A 22,388-nucleotide genomic window follows, 5' to 3' on the forward strand; every position below is an offset into this window, starting at 1 on the left:
ATGTACAACCTCTTTATCAGTCACATGTTTTTGTACATTTTCTTGTATAACACATTCTTCTATCTCTTTATATATACCTTAATTTTAATTTTCATTTTCTATCACATTCATTTCACATTCTAGCCATGAATGACCAGTATTGCCACATTTTTTGCACCTTAAATCACATCTGTTTTGCATTATGCCCTATTTTACCACACAAATAACATTGTTTTTATCACATTCATTAATTAAATCATTTTTGCACAAAAATAACAAGTCTTTGGTTGACCCCTGTATTTCACAAACCCCTATTACTATGAACATTAATAATACTAGGTACATGCATAACATTAACATTTTCCACCCCCCAGTCCAGAGTCCTCTTCCATCATATATTTTTGTAGTGTCCATTACTTCTTTACATATAGTTAACAAATGTTCTTTCAGTTATTTTGCTTCAACTTCAGTTCTAAACTGGATAATTCTTTTTTTTTGTCTGTAAAAAGCTTGCACCACAAATTCTGACCATCAATAAATATTTTTTCTTTTGTTCATATGCACCCAAAAAAAATTCCATGACCTGCCTAGTCTCAAATATCAAGTCACAAAAAGTCTCTTTATTAATTCAAATAAATATTCTTACCTCTTTTGCTTTGACACCCAGAGGTGCTATGACAGAGTCCCAAACCTCATACCCATCCAAACGTTCTTCTTTTTTACTATTCACACATACTGTATACTTCTTTTTTATTTCTTTTATTTCTTCTTTTTTCTTTGCTCCTTCTCCAACAGTTTATGCTTAAGTTTTTGTCTCTAGAACTTTTTCTAGCAGTGTGTCTTCTTCTTCTTCTCCTTTTTCTTCTTCTATTTTTTCCAAGATGTCACACCATGAAATTGCTGCTCCATTTTCTGGTTCACTATAGTTTACCATTTCTTCCAAATAATCATCCCACAACACCTCCGATTGGAGGGTTGTGATTATGCATTTTTCAGAGGTAACTGTCTCTCCTTCAAACAATCTCCTCTAAAAGCTTTCCTCTGAGTCCATCTCTGTTTCAGCTGCAATCTCATTTTCCTTCAAAATCTCCACTGTTTTTTTCTGCACCCACATCATCAGAAAACAACTTCTGATAATGATTTTACCATTTTGACTACATTTCAGTAACTTTCTTTCCAGTTTCAGCACAAGCTGAATCAGCCATGTTTTCTCCCTGTTTCTCCAGGCCACTTTCATGCCTGGAGCAGGAACAGGAAGTCAGTCATGTCACACACACATGCTCCCCCCCCTACTACCAAGATTAGGGGAAATTCCCTGATGCCCTGGCCAAATATCCCCTAGTAGTATAAATACCAGCTTGGGTCTCCCCTGAAAAGAGGCTACTAGCCTAGTGGGACTAACCTGGTCAACAAGCAATAAACAAATAAATGAATGTGAAAGCTGTCATAAGAAACGCAAAGGGAATTCTTGCTTAAACCAGGTCTAGAAATGATTATGTATCCATGAGTGTACTCACCTAAAGATACAATACAGCAAACATCATTGGAGTTACAGACTTAAGAAACCCAAGATTTAGTACTATAAAGTTTATGTTAATAGGAAACTTTAAAATCAGAAGCTGCAGCATAACACAAAAGACACATTGTCACAAAATTCACTGACTGTCACCATCAGTGATAGGTTTTAATTCCCTGAATAATTCAATTAATCCAAAAGTCTGTGTAAAAGTTCAGTCTAATTATTCAGTCCTTTTGGATGACTTTCTGTTCATGTTACACACAATATTTTTGTACTACCATATGAATAATTCATAATTCTCACCTTTGCATTAGTGAGAACAAAGTGCAAACAAGATTTTTCCTCAACTGGTGAGCATTTGTTTGCCTTTATTTTTGTTCAACAAACTTGTAAAACTTTCCCTATGCTCATGCTACTGAGGATAAACAGTAATTTTTAAACCCAGCAACATCAGCACAGGGAATACTTGAGATGTGTCGATAGGGTCTATATTATCATATTGCATGCTCAGAAGAGCATACGACAGATAATCGATCCCATGTAAGCAAAGGCTTACAACATCGAAACTTCAGAACAGTGATTATTTTCCAATGGAAAACAATATCTGTTCTGAAGCAAAAACAAAAACAAACACTAAAATGTGACTTAAAGTGGGGGGCCCCCACACACCCCGATGTGGGGGCTGTGCCCCCCACAGCCCTCCTACTTAAATATACCAACTCTGAGATAGCATTACAGTGCCAAAAAGGCAAAGTAGCAAAGCGGCCAAATTAATTATTTCCCAGGGAAAGAATTCACTGAAACGCTACTTCGTTATTTTGCCTTTTCGCACTTTACTGTTCGACGAAGCTGCATTCGACAAACTGCGTCTGTGACAGCATAATAGGGAACCGTGTACATAGACTGTAATGGATTAAATATCGTACTTACACAGACAGAGAAGTATCATGAACAAATGGGGCCTTAGGCAGGGGAATGGACCCAGCCGTCTCACAGCAATTCTGGTGACCCATTACTTGTCTACCTCCTCCCATTTACCATAAACACTGCTCAAGAGAGTACGTGAGCATACTATTTTCTTCTTTACTTTTGAAATGAACGAACAGATATGGATTTTGTTTAAAATGTTTAATTTAAATATCCTTTGTTGACCAGGTTAGGTAGTTTCAGAGATTCTACTAAGGGAAATTTCTACTGGGCACTGGGGAAATTCCCTCTACTCTTTTTGATAGCTCATGTAGATGTAAAATTTGTCAGAGCACCTATCATTTATACAGACAGATGGCCCTTCAGTTTAACATCTAACCTGGATGATATGATTGACAAACTGCGATGCCTTACCAGAGATGGCCTGCATCTGTCTCTCTTGGGCTTCAGGGTCCTGGCAAAGGCTCTTGCCTCCCCCATAGTGCTTTTTTTCGACAATGCCATGAGGTCAGAACTACCAACATGAAAATTTCATCAAAAACTAAATTAAAGGTCATGCTGCTAAACACTATGAGTCTAAACATGAAACTGCACTCATTGCAAGCATTCCTAACCCTGGAGAATGCTGACATTTGTGCAGTCACAGAAACCTGGTTCAAAGCTGAGGACACCCCAGCCATACCAGGTTACTTATCCTATCATACATTCAGACCCCAAACTGTGGGCAGTAAAGCAAAAGGAGGTGGCGTTGCAATATATATAAAGGATTTACACACTTCCAGGCTGGTCAAACAGTATGACACATGGGGAGACACTCCAGATGCAAATAACACTTGACAAGACCCCTGTTCAAAGCATAGCTAGCTATAGGCCTTCAACTTTGACTCATGATGCCCACTCCACCTATGTGGACCTCTTTAAATTTATCAAGATTCCACCCTTTACCCTGATCCTGGGTGATTTTAACTATTCAACCATAGACAGGAAGAACTACTTATGCCAAAATACAAATGCCCAGAGATTCCTTGATTTCATCAATGTAAATGCCTTGGACCAGTTGGTCGACACCCCCACAAGAGGTGAAAATATCTTGGACTTGGTATTAGCCAGCATGAGTAACCACTGCTGCATCCCTACAGTGTCATCATCCCTGGTAAGATCTGACCACAATGAGGTCACTTTTGAAGTCACCATCTCCCCTACCCCCCCATTAGGGTCAAACACAACCTCCTGAGGGAAGGTATAAACAGCTTCACAGCCCCCTCCCCACCATAGGAACTGGCACATATGTCCAAACCTAAAATATTATATGAGCATTTATATAGCTGCATGGAATCAGGAATACCAGATAGGATGAAGTCATCCTCCTCAAGGAAGAGTAAACTTGTTTGGTGGACATCTGCAATAAATAAACTCTATAATAAAAGGAAAAAATTGTTGTCCAAGACCAGGAAGGAGCAGGTACCTAATTGGAAACAATCTCTTCTTAGCCTGAACAAGCAAGTAAGAGCACCAGTGAAATCCTCCAAAGCAAACTTCATGTCCAAACTGGCCACATCTACTACAGACAGTCATAAGGCATTCTTCACATATGTCTGCAATCTCAAAGGAAGAACCCAGATCTGCTCAGAACTGGTGATCAAGAACACCACATATACAAATGCTGTAGATATAGCCAACCTGCTGGCAGGCAGGTTCAGTGAAAACTTCACTCTTCTGTCCTCCCATCAGTAAAATAGTACATCCCCAGTACCTGCCCACCTCCCCTTATCTCTAGGGAGCAAGTCATCACTGCCCTCTCAAAGGCAAATAATACAGCCTCCATGGGACCCAATAACATCCCAGGCTGCATCCTACATGAACTCAGGCAGGAACTTGCAGCACCATTAGGCAGCCTATTCAACCAGAGCCTGAGTACCAGCTTTATTCCAGCCAAGTGGAGGACAGCCACTGTCATCCCTTTGCACAAAGGTGGAGTGTCCACCAAACCAGGAAATTATAGAACCATCAGCCTAACTAGCCCGATCTTCAAGGCCATGGAGTGGATTATCATGGACCTCATTAATAAGAACATCGGCCATTTCCAAACACTTGATCCCACACAATTTGGTTTTGTCAAGGGGAAGTCATACCTGTTAAATTTGGTAGACTTCTTTGAGACAGTCACAAAAGACATGGACCAGTTCTGCATACTTCCTACCTTGACTTGGCCAAAGCCTTTGATACTATTCCTCACTCAGGTATAATAGATAATCTCTCTCAATTAGGTATCAATCCATATGTTACCAGACGGGAAGCAAACTGGCTCACTGATAGAACCCACCTGGTCAAAATAGGGGAAACCACCTCAAGCAGTAGACCCGTAATGAGCAGTGTACCCAAGGGATTGGTCTTGGGGCCTCTGTTGTTTGGGATATACTTTTCTGAGGTGCAGGCCAAAACCGGTCGGCTATGGCTGACCTAGTTTTCAGATGACTGCAAGCTTGGTGCTGTCATCAATTCCCCTAGTGATGTGGATATCCTCCAAGAGGGTTTCACCCAAACAAATGACTGCTGCCACAAACATTTTCTCAAAATGAATCCCCTTTGGGGAGAGTGATGTCCCCACAAATTATCACATTAATCAAGGGGTCCTAAGCACACAATAAGTCATGATGGACTTGGGCACCCAGGTTGATAGAAGACTGACTTTTGACCACTATATTGCCTCCATTGTATGAAAAGCTTTCTACATGGCCCATCTCATTAGTAAGGGTATTTCATCCAGGGACAAGGAGGTCATAACATCCCTGTATTCTTCCCTTATAAGACCTGTTATTGAGTACAATGTCCCTTTTGGCATTTACCTCACAAAGGACATGCAGCAGTTGGAGAGACCACAGTGGTTCCTCACCAGCAGAATCCAGGGCCTCGAACATATGCCCTACACAGATAGGCTAAAGGATCTGTTTCTCTACTCAGTCTCCTACAGACTCCTCAGAGGTGACATCTGTATGGCATAAAAGCAATCTCAGACCCCACCTTGATAGCCCTACTGCATATCTGCAAGTCAAACTCCACTTGAATAACACACACACGTGACCTCAACCTAGTCAATGACATCAATGGGACTTGTTGGTGGAACAGATATGTGACCCAGAGACTCCCTCTTTTGTGGAATAGACTTCCTCCCCACATCAAACAGAGTACTTCATTAACCCTTTTTAAGCGCAACCTGGATAACTGGATGAGGAACAGAAACCCCTGGGGTTCCACCTGTGTCCCTGCTGGATGGTGGCATAGGGTGCTCACTTTTTGGAACATGGGCTAAATTCTTGTCTAGGCTTGTAAGGGCCTCAGGGCCAATGGTCTAGTAACTTCCTATAGGCATCAGTAAACTACTCTTGCCTTAAAAATCACATTCCTTGGAAATCCACTGAAACTCACATTCACACCTGTAGCTTTAAAGATTTTCTATATTAAGCAGTGAAACAAAATGTGTGAACCAATAAAAGACAAAAAATACCCACTTTAGCACATTTCAATCAACTGTGATTAATCTGGTAGTTGATGTAGTGGATTAAGGTTCTTATCTCCTGTAACCAAGGTAAAGGGCTTGAGCCTGAGCAAGATAAGGGCACACAGACACACACATACACACACACACACACACACACACACACACACACGCACGCACGCACGCACACACACACACGCACGCACACACACACACACACACACACACACACACACACACACACATACACACACACACACACACACACACAGAATTAGTACCTGGTGCTTTTCCCAAACAATCTAGTCTATGCAGCAGTACTCAGTGCATAATGGTTTCAAGTTCTCTGGTCCAATGTGCATTGGGAAGGATGGAAGCAAGCAGTCTAAAAAGTTTTGTTCTAATGTGCATTGCAGAAGTGAAGTTCAGAAGCAAGCAGCCTGATCTAATGCTTGTTTAACTCACACTTTGCAGTGTGGGCATCCTATGTCAGTGGCATGAGACTTTAAAAATAAAATTTACATTTTTTTCTTTAATAAAAATTAAACACTGTGTCAGTCCCCTGTGGGCCCCCCAAGCCAGCAGGCCCTAGACAATTGTCTAGATTACCTAGTGCTGGATCTGACTCTGTACACAGAGAGATGTCTATTAAAATCTATCAATGCACAAAAGAATATTATTAAAGTTACGTCACTGATGGATATAATGAATTTTATTTGGGCATGGTTTAATAAAACGTTTATGCATCTAACCAAAACACTTTGTCTGGCAAAACCATGGAGACTTGTGAATTCTGTAGAATTGCTGGAACATATAGTCTACACATACCACTTCGTTTAAATGGGAAGAAGTGGTTTAGTGAGTCCAATAAAGGTAGAGTTTTTAAGAATAAAATGGCCATAATTTCTGGATCACCCAGTATTTTTTTCACACAGTTTTAATGGCAGAAATAGTTTTGGATATAGTTGACTACTTGCAGAAATCTTCTGTGATGGCATTCATTCCACATGAGACATATGAGAATCATAGACGTTGTGCCAAACCGACCGATGATGTTAATGTTCCTGCATACCATATTAGTGAGTTACGTACCTATGCAACGTTTGGTTTCAATGCCATTAAATGTTACTTACATTTTAACCTGTATAACCTTATGCTACATGTTGTTAATTTTCAGAAAAATTAGGTAATATGCTGACAAATTATTACAGTGTTAATTTCAGGCCTTAACAGTGGACTAATTCCTCATGTATAGCTGCAAGACACCTTCAGCATGCACATTAGGTATTTGTTCTGAAAATGCTAGAAGAAGGAAAATTTGCGAGTAAAAAATGTGGAAATTCATGTATTTCATGTCAACAGTCCCAATATAAACATTCTCTTGTGTTAAAAAAGACAGATATAGCAAAGTAAAAAGCGAAGTAGGGGTATTGAATATTTAAGCTTGTTGTCATAGAACTATACTAAAACACAGATATGTGGAAAAACAAACAAGACCCAGCCTTCTAACATGCATTAATACATCATATAAAAGCATGCTTATTTGAATTATAGAGGTGAAATTTCTCATTATCCCATTACATATACAAGGTATATAAGTATGAGTAGACAAATAAGGGTACTATAATATCAGATGTTTGTGATCTATCATCTGTTTAAAAGAAGTTGTGGTCATTCTGTCGAGTCCTCATCAAGTAGTGAAGGTTACAGGAGATAAGAACCTTAATCCACTATACCAACCACCAGATTGATCAGAACTGATTGAAATGTGCTGAAATGAGTACTTTTTGTCTTTTATTTGTTCATACATTTTTGTTTCACTGATTAATGGACTAATGGTTTACTATAAAAATTATATAAGAAGTATTCTAGCTGTACTCGTTTTTAAGTGGAAGAAGACTTTCTGTAGTGAGTGATATTTTGGGACCAGTATACAAGCTGCCCTTCGTGATATCAGGCTTCGGAACAGTCTTGTATTTTTTATTGCCTAGACTTCTCTCCCATACTCCTCTTTTCTATCCCAACCTTCCAGAGCAGCTATTTGCAAAGGAATTCTCCTTTCTCAATATGTGCTCCCAATTTTAGTTTCTGCCTTCAAAAAAACACTGCCATACTTGAGACTATTTCTAACAGCATTTACTGATGCATTACCAACTCTCCTCTCTGTCAGCATCACTGTATCACCCTAGAAAAGCCAAATGGCTACTCATAAACAAAGATCTAACCTACATTTAGGATCTCAACACACGACTCCAACTCCACACATTAACTTCCCTTGCAGCTAGACTTCATGAAGAAAACTCCTCATACAACCTGAGATGCTACTCATAAGCCACACCAACTCACATTACCCCCATAACCAAACTCCACTGTACTGCACATGGCTTCTCCTCTCAGACACTTACTTTTTGGGAAGCTCTCTCCCTTAACATTAAGAAAATCAGCACTTATTCCAAATTCCGAATGCAACTTAATAAGTTCAGAGGCTAGTACTAGGCTAGCTGCCCTTGTGGACCATTTTAAGCCTAGCTAATTTCCCTAAAAGGTGACAATCAATCTCTGTACCTTGTGTCTGTGAAGTAAAAACTTCATCCATTATGCCAACCCCCAATCTTTATGCCAATCCACAGTTTTTATGCCAACCCCATAACCCTGCACTTCGTCCAGGCCAAATTCTCCTTTTTCGACACAAGACATATTACCTAACTTATTTCCTTTCAGAGTCTCTTCTCCTCTCTCAGGATTCACTGACCTGCTTTAGAAACTAATGAATATACTGTACATCACACTCTGCTTTATTGTACATTGCACTGTGCTTGTTCACTAGAATGTATATGCATATTTTTCTATGTAGTTAGTGTGACATACTCTGTTATTGCTTGCATTTCTGTAGTTTTTGTTTATGAAATGTTTTTCATTTCACCCAGGCTGAGTCTGAAATTGGTTGACAGTGATCAATGCACAACCCTAGTAAACAAATATAAATATATAAAATAATAAATAATTAAATAATGTTTATATGCCATATTTGGATTAATTCTCTTCTATATGACCCTATGGCCAGAAATGTAACTTTTTAATTGACTCAAGAACATAGGTGATTTAAATATCTTAATGGACCGTATAGCCCTGGGTAACTTAAGAGAAGCTAAAGATACTGTTTGATAAGCAACATTTGCTGTCTGTATTAGTACTTGATCTCTCTATATATATTTTATTTTGTTGCATAGCTTACTAATCAGATACAGCAAATTGTGGAAGCAATATTTGACATCATTGAGCTAAATCTGTTATCATTCATAAGATAAGCTGAATTACAGATCTGTCATAATAAAGTATGGTGAGTTGAATTACATATTTGCCTAATTCATTCAGCTATATAAATAAAATATATATACATATATGTGTGTTTGTGTGTGTGTGTGTGTGTGTGTGTGTGTGTGTGTGTGTGTGTGTGTGTGTGTATACATGTATCTACGTATATCTATCTATCTCTATATCTCTCTACACACACACACACACACACACACACACACACACACACACATGTATATATATCTATATTTATATATCTACATCTATCTGTCTATATATATATATATATATATATATATATATATATATATATATATATATATATATATATATATATATATATATATATATATATATATATATATATATATATATATATATATATATACATATATATATATATACACATACATACAATCTAGTTTTCTGTATGCCTATCTGTTTGAATTTTTTATGTTATTTCTTCTTCTTGGGGGGGGGGGGGGGCTACAAGAATGACTCCATTTCTGACCTGGACTCTGAAAACTGTCAGATATTACTTGATGTTCTTTCCCAGGCTAGTAGGTGGAGGCATTATGAGAAATTATCATTCAGTAATATGTATTTTCTTATTTAGATAGGTGTTAGGTTTTATAATATAAATGATTTGTTAATTTTCAGTCGTGCTCCTTCATTTCTATGTCTCTTTAGAAGTGTCAGCTTTCAGTTACTTTTTTTTGAATAACCTGTTTTCATATACTCATTGAAAGCACTGCAATCACTTGTGAAGAAATAAAACATTTTATAGTAACTGAGGCTAACGGCAGTGAATTAACATTCATGTTTTGCTTGTGACATAAGTTAATACATTTATTCTGATGTTCTTTTGTTTGACTTGCTTCAAATGTTTTTATTTGGGCTGCAGAAAATACCTTATGACTGTGTGGCTATATCATTAACATAGGAATGTGGAGTCAAATAAAGGTCACATTATGACTACACATGCTTAACCAAATGTAAGTGATTTTATCAAATACCACTGAAGATTTTGTTGCATACTCAAGAGTTTCTTCAGATATTGAAATGTTTCTTTCACATTAGCTTTGTTCTTTAGTTAGTTACATTTTAAATCAGATTTAGGTGTGTCTCATCTTTGCATTGGGCTGCCACATCTTTCTATCTTGTGAAATGAAATCTCATTATTTGTTGTAGAGGCATATACTGTAAATTATAACATTGCTGTAATAGTCATACCTTGAAAGTCCAGTGATGACTAATTGGAGATGTACAAACTATACATGCTTGAAAATTATTTTAGCTGTTATGCTTTTGTGCACTAATATTGTGTTGTTCTCATGTCCTCTTATGTCAGATGAGACACTATATTTGATGGCAGTTAATGCATACTGATGCTGATAGCATTAATTCAGGAATTCAGAATTCAAAACGGGGGAGTATGTTATATAATAGCTAATGAACCACCCACCCTTCAAAACCTTAAAACCTTAGAGGAAGTGAGTTTGGATATATTAGTGTCTTACATTACACAGACATTGTATTAGCAATCATAGGAATCATTAGTCATTATAGAGACATGCCTGAATGATTTGTCTAGATGATCACCATAATGCATGGTCTTAATGGAGGGACTGTTGAAGTGGTATCACATGCATACATACATACAAATATTTCAAGCATGGGCATTAATGCCTTTTTAGCTTGCCAATATACCAAAACACTTGTTCCCATAATACATGTCCAGGCTGTTCTTAAAAATATCTAAACTATTACTTGCTTTAATGTAATTTGGTAGTCTGTTCCATACATCAGCTTCTCAGGCAGAGAACCAATTAGTACACTTCTCATTCCTATAGAATCTTCTACATAGGTTGTCTGATTATTCTCTAGTACTTTTTGATAACCTCAAACATTCCCAGAGGTAGTTGTCTCTAAATGACCTATATACTTGAATACGATCTCCTCTTAGATATCTATGAAACACGTGCAAGTTCAGATATTTTAGTCTTTTATAATAACTTAATTTTTCACATCTATGGATGCCCTTGGTATATTTCTGCTGCACTCTTTCCAGTTTACTCATACTTGTTTTCTTATAGAGTTTCCATATTGCTATTCCATACTCAACTTTGGGTCTAATGTAACTAATAATGACTTCATAATTTTTTATTTCCTAGACTATATAAATCTTTTTATACAACCTATAGTTCTATAACTATCATTAACCAATTGGCTGATATGATTAGAAAAACTCATAGCTGGATCTACCCATATACCCAGGTCCCTAAATTAATCTACACTTTCATTCACTGTGTGCTATATTAAATATTCATAGGAGCATAGGATCATAGGATGTTACTAGGCTATTGGACCTGAGGCCCTTACAAACCTAGCCAAGAATTTATCCCATGTTCCAACAAGTCAGCACCCTATGCCGCTGTCCAGCAGGGACAAAGGTGGAATCCCAAGGGTGTATTTTCTGTTCTCTATCCAGTTATCCAGGTTGTGCTTAAAAATATTTAATGAGGTACTCTGCTTTACATGGCGAGGAAATCTATTCCACAAAAGGGGGAGTCTCTGGGACACAAATCTGTCTCGCCAACAAGTCCTATTGATGTCACAGACCAGGTTGAGGTCCCGTGTGGGTTACTCGAATGGAGCTTGACTTGCGGATATGCAGCAGTCCCATCAGGGCGGGGTCTGAGATTGCTTTGCATGCCAGACAGAGGTCACCTCTTAGGAGTCTGTAGGAGACTGAGTAGAGGGACACAGCTTTTAGCCTATCTGTGTAGGGTAGATGTTTGAGGCCCTGGATTCTCTGGGTGAGGAAACTCTGTGGTCTATCTAGCTGCTGCATGTGCTTTGTGAGGTACATGCCAAAAGGGGCACTGTACTCAATAATGGGGCTTATAAGGAAAGAATACAGGGATGTTATGATCACTTTGTCCCTGGATGAGATACCCTTATTAATGAGGCGGGCCATGTAGAAAGAATTCTGTAGAACGGAGGCAATATGGTGGTCAAAAGTCAGTTTGCTATCAACCTGGGTGTCCAACTCCCTCATGACTGATTGCGTGCTTAGTATACTATTACCAATGTGATAATTTGTGGGGACATCACTCTCCAGAAAAGGGATGATGATGCATTTTTTGGCATTCAGTTTGAGGCCATGTTTCTGGCATCAGTCATTTGTTTGGGTGAGACCCTCTTGGAGGGTGTCCACATCACTAGGGGAATTGATGACAGCACCCAGCTTGCAGTGGTCTGTAAACTTGGTCAGCCATAGCCCACTAGATTTGGCCTGCACCTCCGAGAAGCATATCTCCAACAGCAGAGGCAACAAGACCGATCCCTGGGGTACACCGCTTGTTACGGGTCTACTACTTGAGGTGGCTTCCCCTATTTTGATTAGGTGGGTTCTATCAGTGAGCCAGTTTGTTACCCATCTGGTAACATATGGATTGATGTCTAGTTGAGAGAGTTTATCTATTATACCTGACTGGGGAATAGTATCAAAGGCTTTAGCTAGGTCAAGGTAGGCGGTGTGCACCATCTTGCAGCCTGAGATGTTATTAGGTCCCATGGAGGCTATATTTTTTGCCTTTGAGAGGGCATTGATGACTTGCTCCCTAGAGATAAGGGGAGAGGGGAAGGTACTGGGGATGTACTGTTTTACTGATGGGGGGACAGAGGAGTGAAGTTTTCACTGAACCTGTCTTCCAAGAGGTTGGTTATATCTACAGCCTTTATGTATGTGGTGTCCTTGATCACCAGTTCTGAGTAGATCTGGGTGCTTCCCTTGAGATTGTGGACATATGTGAAGAAGGCCTTATGACAGTCTTTAGTAGATGTGGTCTGTTTGGACTCAAAGTTTGCTTTGGAGGATTTTACTAGTGCTCTCTATGTCTTTTATATATATTGCAACTCCACCTCCATTTATTTTGCTGCCCACAGTTTGGGGTCTAAATGAATTATAGCATGAGTAACCGGATATGGCTGGGGTGCTCTCCCCAGCTATGAACCAGTTTTCTGTGGCTACACAAATGTCAGCTTCTTCCAGTATTAAGAATGCTTGCAATTAGTGCAGCTTCATGTTTAGACTCCTAGTGTTTAGCAGCATGACCTTTAATTTATGTTTTGATGAAATCTTCATGTTGGAAGTTTTGACCTCATGGCATTGCCTAAAAAAGACACCATGGGGGAGGCAAGAGCCTTTGTCAGGAACCTGAAGCCCTAGGGAGATAGATGCAGGCCATCTCTGGCAAAGCATCATGGTTTGTCAGTCTTCTCATCCCAGGCTGTCAGGTACTGGATTCCCTTGGAATGACACCAGAAACTAAGCCAATTGTTAAAGTCAATAATTTTCTGATTGTATTGAGGCATCATTCTGGGTGATGGTAGAATGCTGCTTAAGGCTAGGAACATACCTGCCTGGGACACATACTCAGCGAGCTCGATTATGTCTCTCTTCATACAGTCCTGGGAGGTATGTCTCAAGTCATTCACTCCAACAATGACTATGGCAGAGTCATAACAGTACCTGTTGAGAGACTTGAGTACATTGGAGATATGGTGGAGTCTGGCACCCGACAAATAACTAACTGTGACTTTCTCCTTATCTAGCCTGGTAAGGGACATACCTTTCAGTTTATGTCTCCCAAATTTCATATGCTTAGTTTTTGATGTATTTATCAGCATATTATTCTTCTGTGCCAAAATTATCAATTTAGTCAAGTTATTTTGCAGACACGCCTTATCTGTAACACATGTAATCAGTTTACCCAACTGTCATCTGCTAATATACAGAAGAATATCTCAGATGAAAAAGTTAGCTCTGAAAGATACAATCTACACAAGTAAGGACCTAGGACAGAGCCAGGTGGGACACCCTGACTGTAACCTAGAATTTCACCTGTCCAGTTGCTGTATGATACTTGCCATGTCCTATTTGTAAGCCATGCAGCTATCCATTTTATCAATAGTACATCAATACCTAGTTGTTCTAATTTATTGATCAGTGTTGTGTATGACCCTGTCAAATGCTGAAGTTAAATCTATATAGATTACATCACAGCACAATTTTTCATTTGTAGCTATTATTATATTGTTATAGAACATGTTACAGGTGGCAATAGATCTATTTTCAAAATATGCAAGCTGATATATGGTTTCAAGTGCCAACCTATCCAATTCTGACAATAACTTATCCAATATTGCCTTCTCCATTATTTTTCCACAACATGAAAGTAGACTTAAGGGTCTATATGACTCTGGGTTTGTCCTACTCCCCTTTCCCTTAAAGACAGGTTTAATAAGCATGTCTCCAATTTTGAGGAATCTCCCCATGTTTATATGACCTAGTGAAAATTAGATGTAATGGTACCGTGAGTTCTTGCTGAAGTATTCTTAGGTCATTGTTACTAATTCTGTATCCTCCCTGTGCTTTGTTTGGATCTAGTTTGTGCAGTTTTTTTTTAATTTTAATATAATAAGCCAAGATATTGTAGTGGTTAGGGTCCCAACTTTACATGCAGGCATTCATAGTTTGTGTACCAAGATAGGCAACTTGTTTTTGGATGGTGCAGTGGTGCAATAGTAGCATTGTCACTTCACAACAAGAAGTTCTCTAGTTCGATTCTCAGCTAGGGTGCCTCCTGTGAGGAGTCTGCATGTCCTCCCTGCATTCATGTGGATTTCCTCTGGTTACTCGTGTTTTTTCCCATGTTAAAAAGACATGCATCTGGAGTGTTTCTTCCCAGGCCTCCACTGAAAAATGTCTCATTCCAAGTTGGACTTTCCCAGTTAACAAATGTAAAATAAATATAATTTGATTCCAGTATCTGAGGTTATTTGGATGTCACTAGGACAACTTATTGTTTTGCATAACATTTTGTAAATATATCTATAATCTGTTGCATCTGAGAATAAAAATTTTATAATCTGTACACAGTTATCAATTTGTATGTATTTACTCCTTCCACATCTTATGTGTCCATGAAAAGGTTTCCTATTATGCTCAATATCTTTATATAAATTTTCTTCCATTTTTTTATTTTGTCTCACACTATGCTTAATCTGTTTTTCCATCTTGTTTATTTCAGTTTTCAAAGTTGTAGTTCTACCTCTCTTCCATTTCTTATATTTTTTTGTCTCTCACCTTAATCAGGTATCTTATTCTTATGGAACAATATCACCCTGACGTTGCATGCCTAGATCCTGATCATAGGTAGTAATGTAAAGATGACAATGGAAGATGGCATGTGAGAAAAGGGTGGATTCTAGTTTTAAAAGTTTGAATAAAAAGGACAAAAAGTGAAGGGCATGTCATTCTTGAACAGGGAGACAGAGAGCTTTTGACAGGACACAGCAATGATGTACAGTCTGAGGTGCCAAGAGTGAAAATTAAAGTGCTGGACCTTTGTCTGGAGTTTAGATTCCTTTTTGAAAAAGCTGTCACCAGTAGGACATTTTTCACGGTTTGTCTGATAAAGAAAAATAGGTTTTGAAAGAACTTATTATGGATACATCGGTCAGAATAATGAAACCGGATAAGGATGGGGGCACAGTGTACAGTGGTGTTCAGTGTTTTAGACTATTCAAGTACTATGCCTGGTATATTACAAGATGGTGAAACCTATTTACAGGTCTCAAAAACACAAACCAATATCTCTTACAGCTGGATTGACATATTTCCTGGAAGACTGCCTTAAACAAGGCAGTATTTCACTGAGTTTGTAGTTCTTTGCATGTGACACATGCAGTTATTCTGACTATTTTTGGCCTACCTAAGGTACACATGAGTATTGCATATCTGCCATTTAGACCTATCGTAGTGACCCAAAAGTCTAAAACCTACCCCTTGGCGGTATACATTGACATTTAAAACCTACATTTAAGGCACCTTCTCAGATGTTCAAAGTCTCTTGGGATTTTTTAAGTAGATGCAAATCTGAGTTTTGGAGTTCCAAGGTAGTCTTTTTAAAAGTATATGTGGTGGACTTGCTCACTTGTATACTCCAAAAAGAAGGGACTGAGTTTTTCCAGAAAGTTATTTCAGGATTTAAATTTATTTCAAGTTTTGATATGGTTTTTGTCATGGACTCTTTAAATTTATATTTTCTTTGAAGGTGAGTACTATAAACAACAACTGAAAGCTGTGGCCATGGGGGCATTAAGTGCCCCTACTTATGCTAACTTAGTATTATATGGTTGGGAGAATTAACTTATTTTTAATAGTGATCATTTTGATTTTTGTAAACTTTATTTGAAATACCTTGATGATATCTTTATTCCTTGGTCAGGTACAGAAAACAATTTACAAAAATTCATGAGTTATTTACAGTTTGACACACGTTTTGAAGTTTACATACCATTTTGATAATGACAAGGCTGAATTTTTAGGCAATGTTATTAAAAAGACTGTGACTGGTTTCATGCCTAACATTTTTAGAAAGCCTATATTTAACATTTTTTATATTTTCAAAGTCACCATCATTTTATATGGAAAAAGGTTTGGTTAAGGGACAGTTCATTAGACTCAACAGGATGGTGCCTTAATTGGGAGACTTTTATGGAAAAGGCTAAATTAGAAGATGTGTTTTTAGAGAGGGGGTATCCTTATAAATTTTTCAGTGAAATTAGTTCTCAGAATACTTCTGAATGGAGCAAATAATATAAGGTGTTGTTAGGGTCAGGGATGCCACTGTTAAGTTTATCTGAACACAATGCTGGCAATAGTGAGAATGTTAAGACAGGTAGACAGCTATGAGACAGAACACTTGTATTACAATACAAGGTTGGTTCCAAAGTGATTATGACCATTGTTAACAATAACTGGAATATTGAATGAGGTTATTTTTGACATTTAGGGGAAACAGCCCAACATTGTTTATAAAACAGCAAAAAACTTGAAAAAATGTTTGAATCAGTCATCCCTGGTGATAGCACAGGTCAACAAACAATAAAAGGTACTAAGAAGTGTGGTTGCTGTAAGCAGTACATTCACATTCATGGGGGTATAACCTTGACATTGGAGGATGATACAGCAAGTAGGGTAACACTTATGAATTGAGACCATGAGTTTAATTTATCTGTAAAAATGTTCAGAGTGTCCTGCTTTTTATGTGAGCAAGACAGAGACCACTACGAAAAAGAATTTATGAGCATTTATAATATACACAAAGCAGATTGGAACAGTGCTTTGTATAATCATGCTATTATTTGTCCCGATTTCAAGGGTTTCAAGTTTGGGGTTTTGGGATAAAATATTCCATGACCCAAGAGGTGAAGCATGGGGAAAACAGACTTAAATATAGGCAGTTATTATGGCAATTTAGATTGCAAGCCACAATATGGGTTGCCAACTGGCTCACTGACAGAACACACACTGTAAAAGTTGCAGACTCCAAATCTGACTTCAAACCAGTGACAAGTGGAGTACCACAGGGTTCAGTCCTGGGACCTCTCCTGTTTGGTATCTACTTCTCTGAAGTACAGGCTAACACAGAAGGCCTCTGGCTAATGAACGCAGATGATTGCAAACTAGGAGCCATAGTCGAGTCCCCAAATGATCTGGACAGCCTACAGAAGGGCCTCACTGAGACAGATGCCTGGTGTCAGAGGCATGGCCTCAAGCTCAATGCCAAAAAGTGCATTGTCATCCCCTTTGGTAAAAACTCTGTACCCGTGAACTACCAGATAAATGGCAGTCTACTTAAAGTTGAATGTGTGATAAGAGGCCTTGGGACTCAGGTGGACAGTAGTCTCTCCTTTGATAATCACATCACCACAGTAGTCAGGAAATCATTCTATGTGGCACACCTCATCACAAAAGGGTTCTCATCCAGGAAAAAAGAGGTCATTGTTCCTCTCTACTCGGCACTCAGACCCATTATAGAGTACAATGCCTCTTTTGGAATGTACCTCACAAGACATCTGCAGCAGCTGGAAAGGCCACAGAAGTATCTCACAAAGAGGATTACTGGCCTCAAACAGATGCCCTACACTGACTGTCTCAAAAAACTCCTGCTTTACTCTGTAGCATATCGCCTACTCCGAGGAGATCTCTGCCTAACATATAAAGCTATGTTAAACCCACAGCTGTTGGACATGCTACACCTAAAGAAATCCCATTCCCTCCAAGCTACATGCTCTAGGGACCTAAACCTTGTCACCACGATAAACAGGACATGCTGGAGGGATAGATTCCTGTCCCAGAGACTTCCTATACTCTGGAACAAGCTACCCATCTATGTCATGCAAAGTTCCTCATTAGCACTCTTCAAGAACAATCTTGATGAGTGGATGAGAAACAGGAAATGCACCCCAGGGATCACTTCTGTGGCTCTGCTCTACAGGGGCACAGGAAATTAACTTTCTTGGGTGGGGTAAGCCAGGGAACCTTGTTGGCTAGGCTTACTTAGGCCCTTGGGCCGATAGCCTAGTACATACCTATGACCCTATCAACCTATAAAATGGGTCTCAATGAGCATGTTTAATTTTTACTTGTGTTAAAATCCAGTGCCGATAAATTATTAAATGCATATTCATGTTTAGTTTTATGATCTCATATCAGTGTAGTTTTTGGTTTTTTAGAACTTTTTTATTGTTTAATTTTTAAATTATCAATTAATTTATATATGTGAATTGATGTGGATATATATTGGTGTTCATGCTGTAACTTCCTGTGTTCTGATGAAGTCCTGTCACATTTTTATGGATGAAAGTGCACAACTACATGTGTATCAGGAAATAAAATTTCTTCCACTCGGCATCCTTCACTTGACTTCTCTTCAGGCGGGCTTTTTGTGGTTATTTTTCATCTATTTTACATGTGCATTGTTTGCCTATGTTTTTGATTTACCAGAGATGCACAAAGGCCATAGCAATCATCACCGAGATGTGAGTCTTTGTTTTAGTTTGGTACTGCTAATGGAAGTTCTGATGGCTGAGACTCTTAGTTGGTTTGTCAGAGAAAGACTTGTCTGCCAGGTATGTATTTATCTGCCAGAGACATTGGTGTGCATATCAGAAAAATTACTGTTTAAGGGACATTGTTTTCTCACCAGTTTGAGTCCTGGCAAGGAAAAACTTTGAAGTGACTGCACATAGTTTTGCTAGATGCTTCTTTTGTTTGGGTATCACTTGATTTAAAAAGTGAATTTAAGACCAATAACTCTGAAAGTTGTGTAAATACCTTTCTTAAGCAATTACCAATGCAGCAGCTAGTGAACTGAACCATTTTTCTATGACTAAGACTCTTCTATGGAGTTGCAATTTTATTTGTCACTTACATATCACTACCTTTTTCTTGTTTGGTAATGTCAACCCAATTTTGTGTCTGTCTGCATGAAAGCACTGTTTTTAGTGTGTCTACCACTTTATATATCTATATCTCTATATATTCATCCATATCTAGATATATGTATATGTACATATATATATATATATATATATATATATATATATATATATATATATATATATATATATATATATATATATATATATATATATATACAGAGAGAGAGAGAGAGAGATATGGGTCTACTTTGCTTGTTCAAAAGCCCATACACTGAAACGTTACTTTTGCAAGATGAAAATAACAAAAACTGCAATCCCAAACCACTCAGTTTTTCCCAGAGCAAGTAAACACTTGCCCAAGGTGGGGAAATATGCCCTTTTTCTCACTGTAGTGCAATCCCAGACTTGGTATATATAGTTATGGGGGTGTGAGGGGCACAGCCTAGGTGGGTTTTAGTCTGTTTTCATGAAGTTTTGTGTTTTAATGAAGTTTTGGGCAAGTGTTTACTTGCCCTGGGAAAAATGCAATCCAGTACTCACGATATTCGTCACTTTCATGATAAAAACGGGTCCCACAGGATGGTATCCACAGCAAATGAAAAATAAGTGAAGCTGAAATAATCCCAAATAGTGGCTCTTATTCCATAATAAACTTGGCAGGCCTGATAGTCTAGCTGTAACAAACTCTGTAATAGTCTAAAATAATAGTCTGACTGTAACAAACTCTAACTCAGCAGGCTGTAACAAATTCAACAGGCCTAGCAGTCTGGCTGTAACAAACACTGCAGGCCTGATAAAATGGCTGTAGCAAACTCTGTAGTAGTCCAAAATAATAGTCTGGTTGTAGCAAACTCTGCAACTCAGAATGTTGTAACAAATTCAACAGACCTAGCAGTCTGGCTGTAACAAACTCTGCAATAATCCAAAATTATACAAAATAATGATCTAGCAGTAACAAACTCTACAATCCAAAGTGGTGGTCTGGCTGTAACAAACTCTGCAAACCAGTTTCACCTACTGGCATCATCAGTGCAAAAGCTGGGTTAATGCAAACACAACATTCAAATATACTAACATCTAAAGGTACAGTATTCCAAAAAACATGATTTACTTCAATACATATTATAACCCACAAATAAATAAATAAAGAACAAAAAATAAAAAATAAACAATAAACATATTCACCAATATTCATTTAGCCCAGGTTTGAATGTAGCCCCTAGGGTTAACTATACACATTTTCCCTTTTTTTATCAAGAATCTTATGTTTAGAAGAAAGTGACAGCTGTCACCCAGTAACCAAATCTATCCCCACAAAAACATAATGTTGAGAAGGGTGTTCACCCTTATGTTTGTAAAGAGCACTACTGGGATGTTGACATCGAATGTCACTTAGATGAAGGGCAATCCATTGTTTAAAAGGTCTAGATGTTTGCTCCGCATAGAAAGCTCCAGACTGACAGATGACCATGTACACCACCCAGTCCATATTACAAGTGATCAAGTGCCTTATCTGATATACCTTTGAGGTATTGATAGAAGTAAATGATTTGGTTTTAAAAATAACTCTACAATGTTCACAATGTCCACAATATGTACATCCCACTGGCATTCCATGTTTCACGCCAGTATGGGGTCTAATGCCTTTTTTGAACCAGAAAAGATGTTTCCCTAGATTCTTACCCCCTGTGAAATCCAAAAGAACATCTATCTTTGAGGCATTGATCAAAAATGTATCATTTTTAAGTACTTGCCAATGCTTATTAATTATATCACAAATCTTAAAAGAATTACTGCCATATGTGGTAACCATTCAAAGAGGCATATAACTGTCATCTTATGTCCCACATACATAGTGGACTGTAATAATTCACCTCAATTCATATTTTATGCATCACACCTAGCCCATTTAACAAGGGCATAATCATATCCCATAGAAACAAATCTAGCTTCCATGTCATCAGCTTCTCATTTAAAATCATTCAAACTACTAAAACTTTTAGTTAGCTTGCAAAACTATGCCTTAGGTATATTCTTGACCATGTGGGGTGGATGACAACTGTGACCCTCAAGCAAAGAATTCTTAGTGAAGAGCTTTCTATATCAATTAGTAGCCACTGTGCCATCAATCAACTTGCTAATTTGAGCATCAATTCAGAATTCTGATGAAGTACTTATACGAAAGAGCTTAATTTCTGTTCTTGTGGACAAATACATTTTTTGGATATTTACTACAGTGTTGCTGTTTTCTGTTCCTGTGTGGTTTGTTAATTTCAAATGTATTATTGTTCAAATATGCCACAAATAGCTGCCACATCTCAGTTGTTCCTGACCAAATGCACCAAAAATCATTTAGGTATCTACACCACATCACTAAGTATTTTTTTACATAGATTATTATTATTATAAATCAATTGTGAATCCACATAACTGATAAATAAATTAGCATAGATGGGGCAAAAGTAGCCCCATCATGGTACCCTTTATCTGCAGGTAGCACTCATTCTTAAACCAAAAGGCAATATGTTCAAGAACAATACCCAAAGGTTACAACAAGAAATCAATGTGTTCACATTGAACGGACTCTTAACCACAATTTTCCTTTGCCATGGGGGGTGCTGGCTGTTATAGTGTAAAAGATTGTTGGAATATGTCTCTTTCCTGGACACAGTAGAAGAAAAACAGTTCTTTGTAGCATTTTTTCTAACAGTAGCATCCAAAAAATCAACTTTATTTGCATCAAACTACACTTTAAAAAAACAAAAATGGGGTATTGTTGCTGTAAATTAAAAATTAATTTAACCTGTGAAGGCTGCCAGCCCAGCTAGAATTCTATGTCATTGTAAATATTAA

Source organism: Protopterus annectens, chromosome 5.part0, assembly GCF_019279795.1.
Source record: "Protopterus annectens isolate FY-2018-M chromosome 5.part0, PAN1.0, whole genome shotgun sequence".
NCBI lineage: Eukaryota > Metazoa > Chordata > Ceratodontiformes > Protopteridae > Protopterus > Protopterus annectens.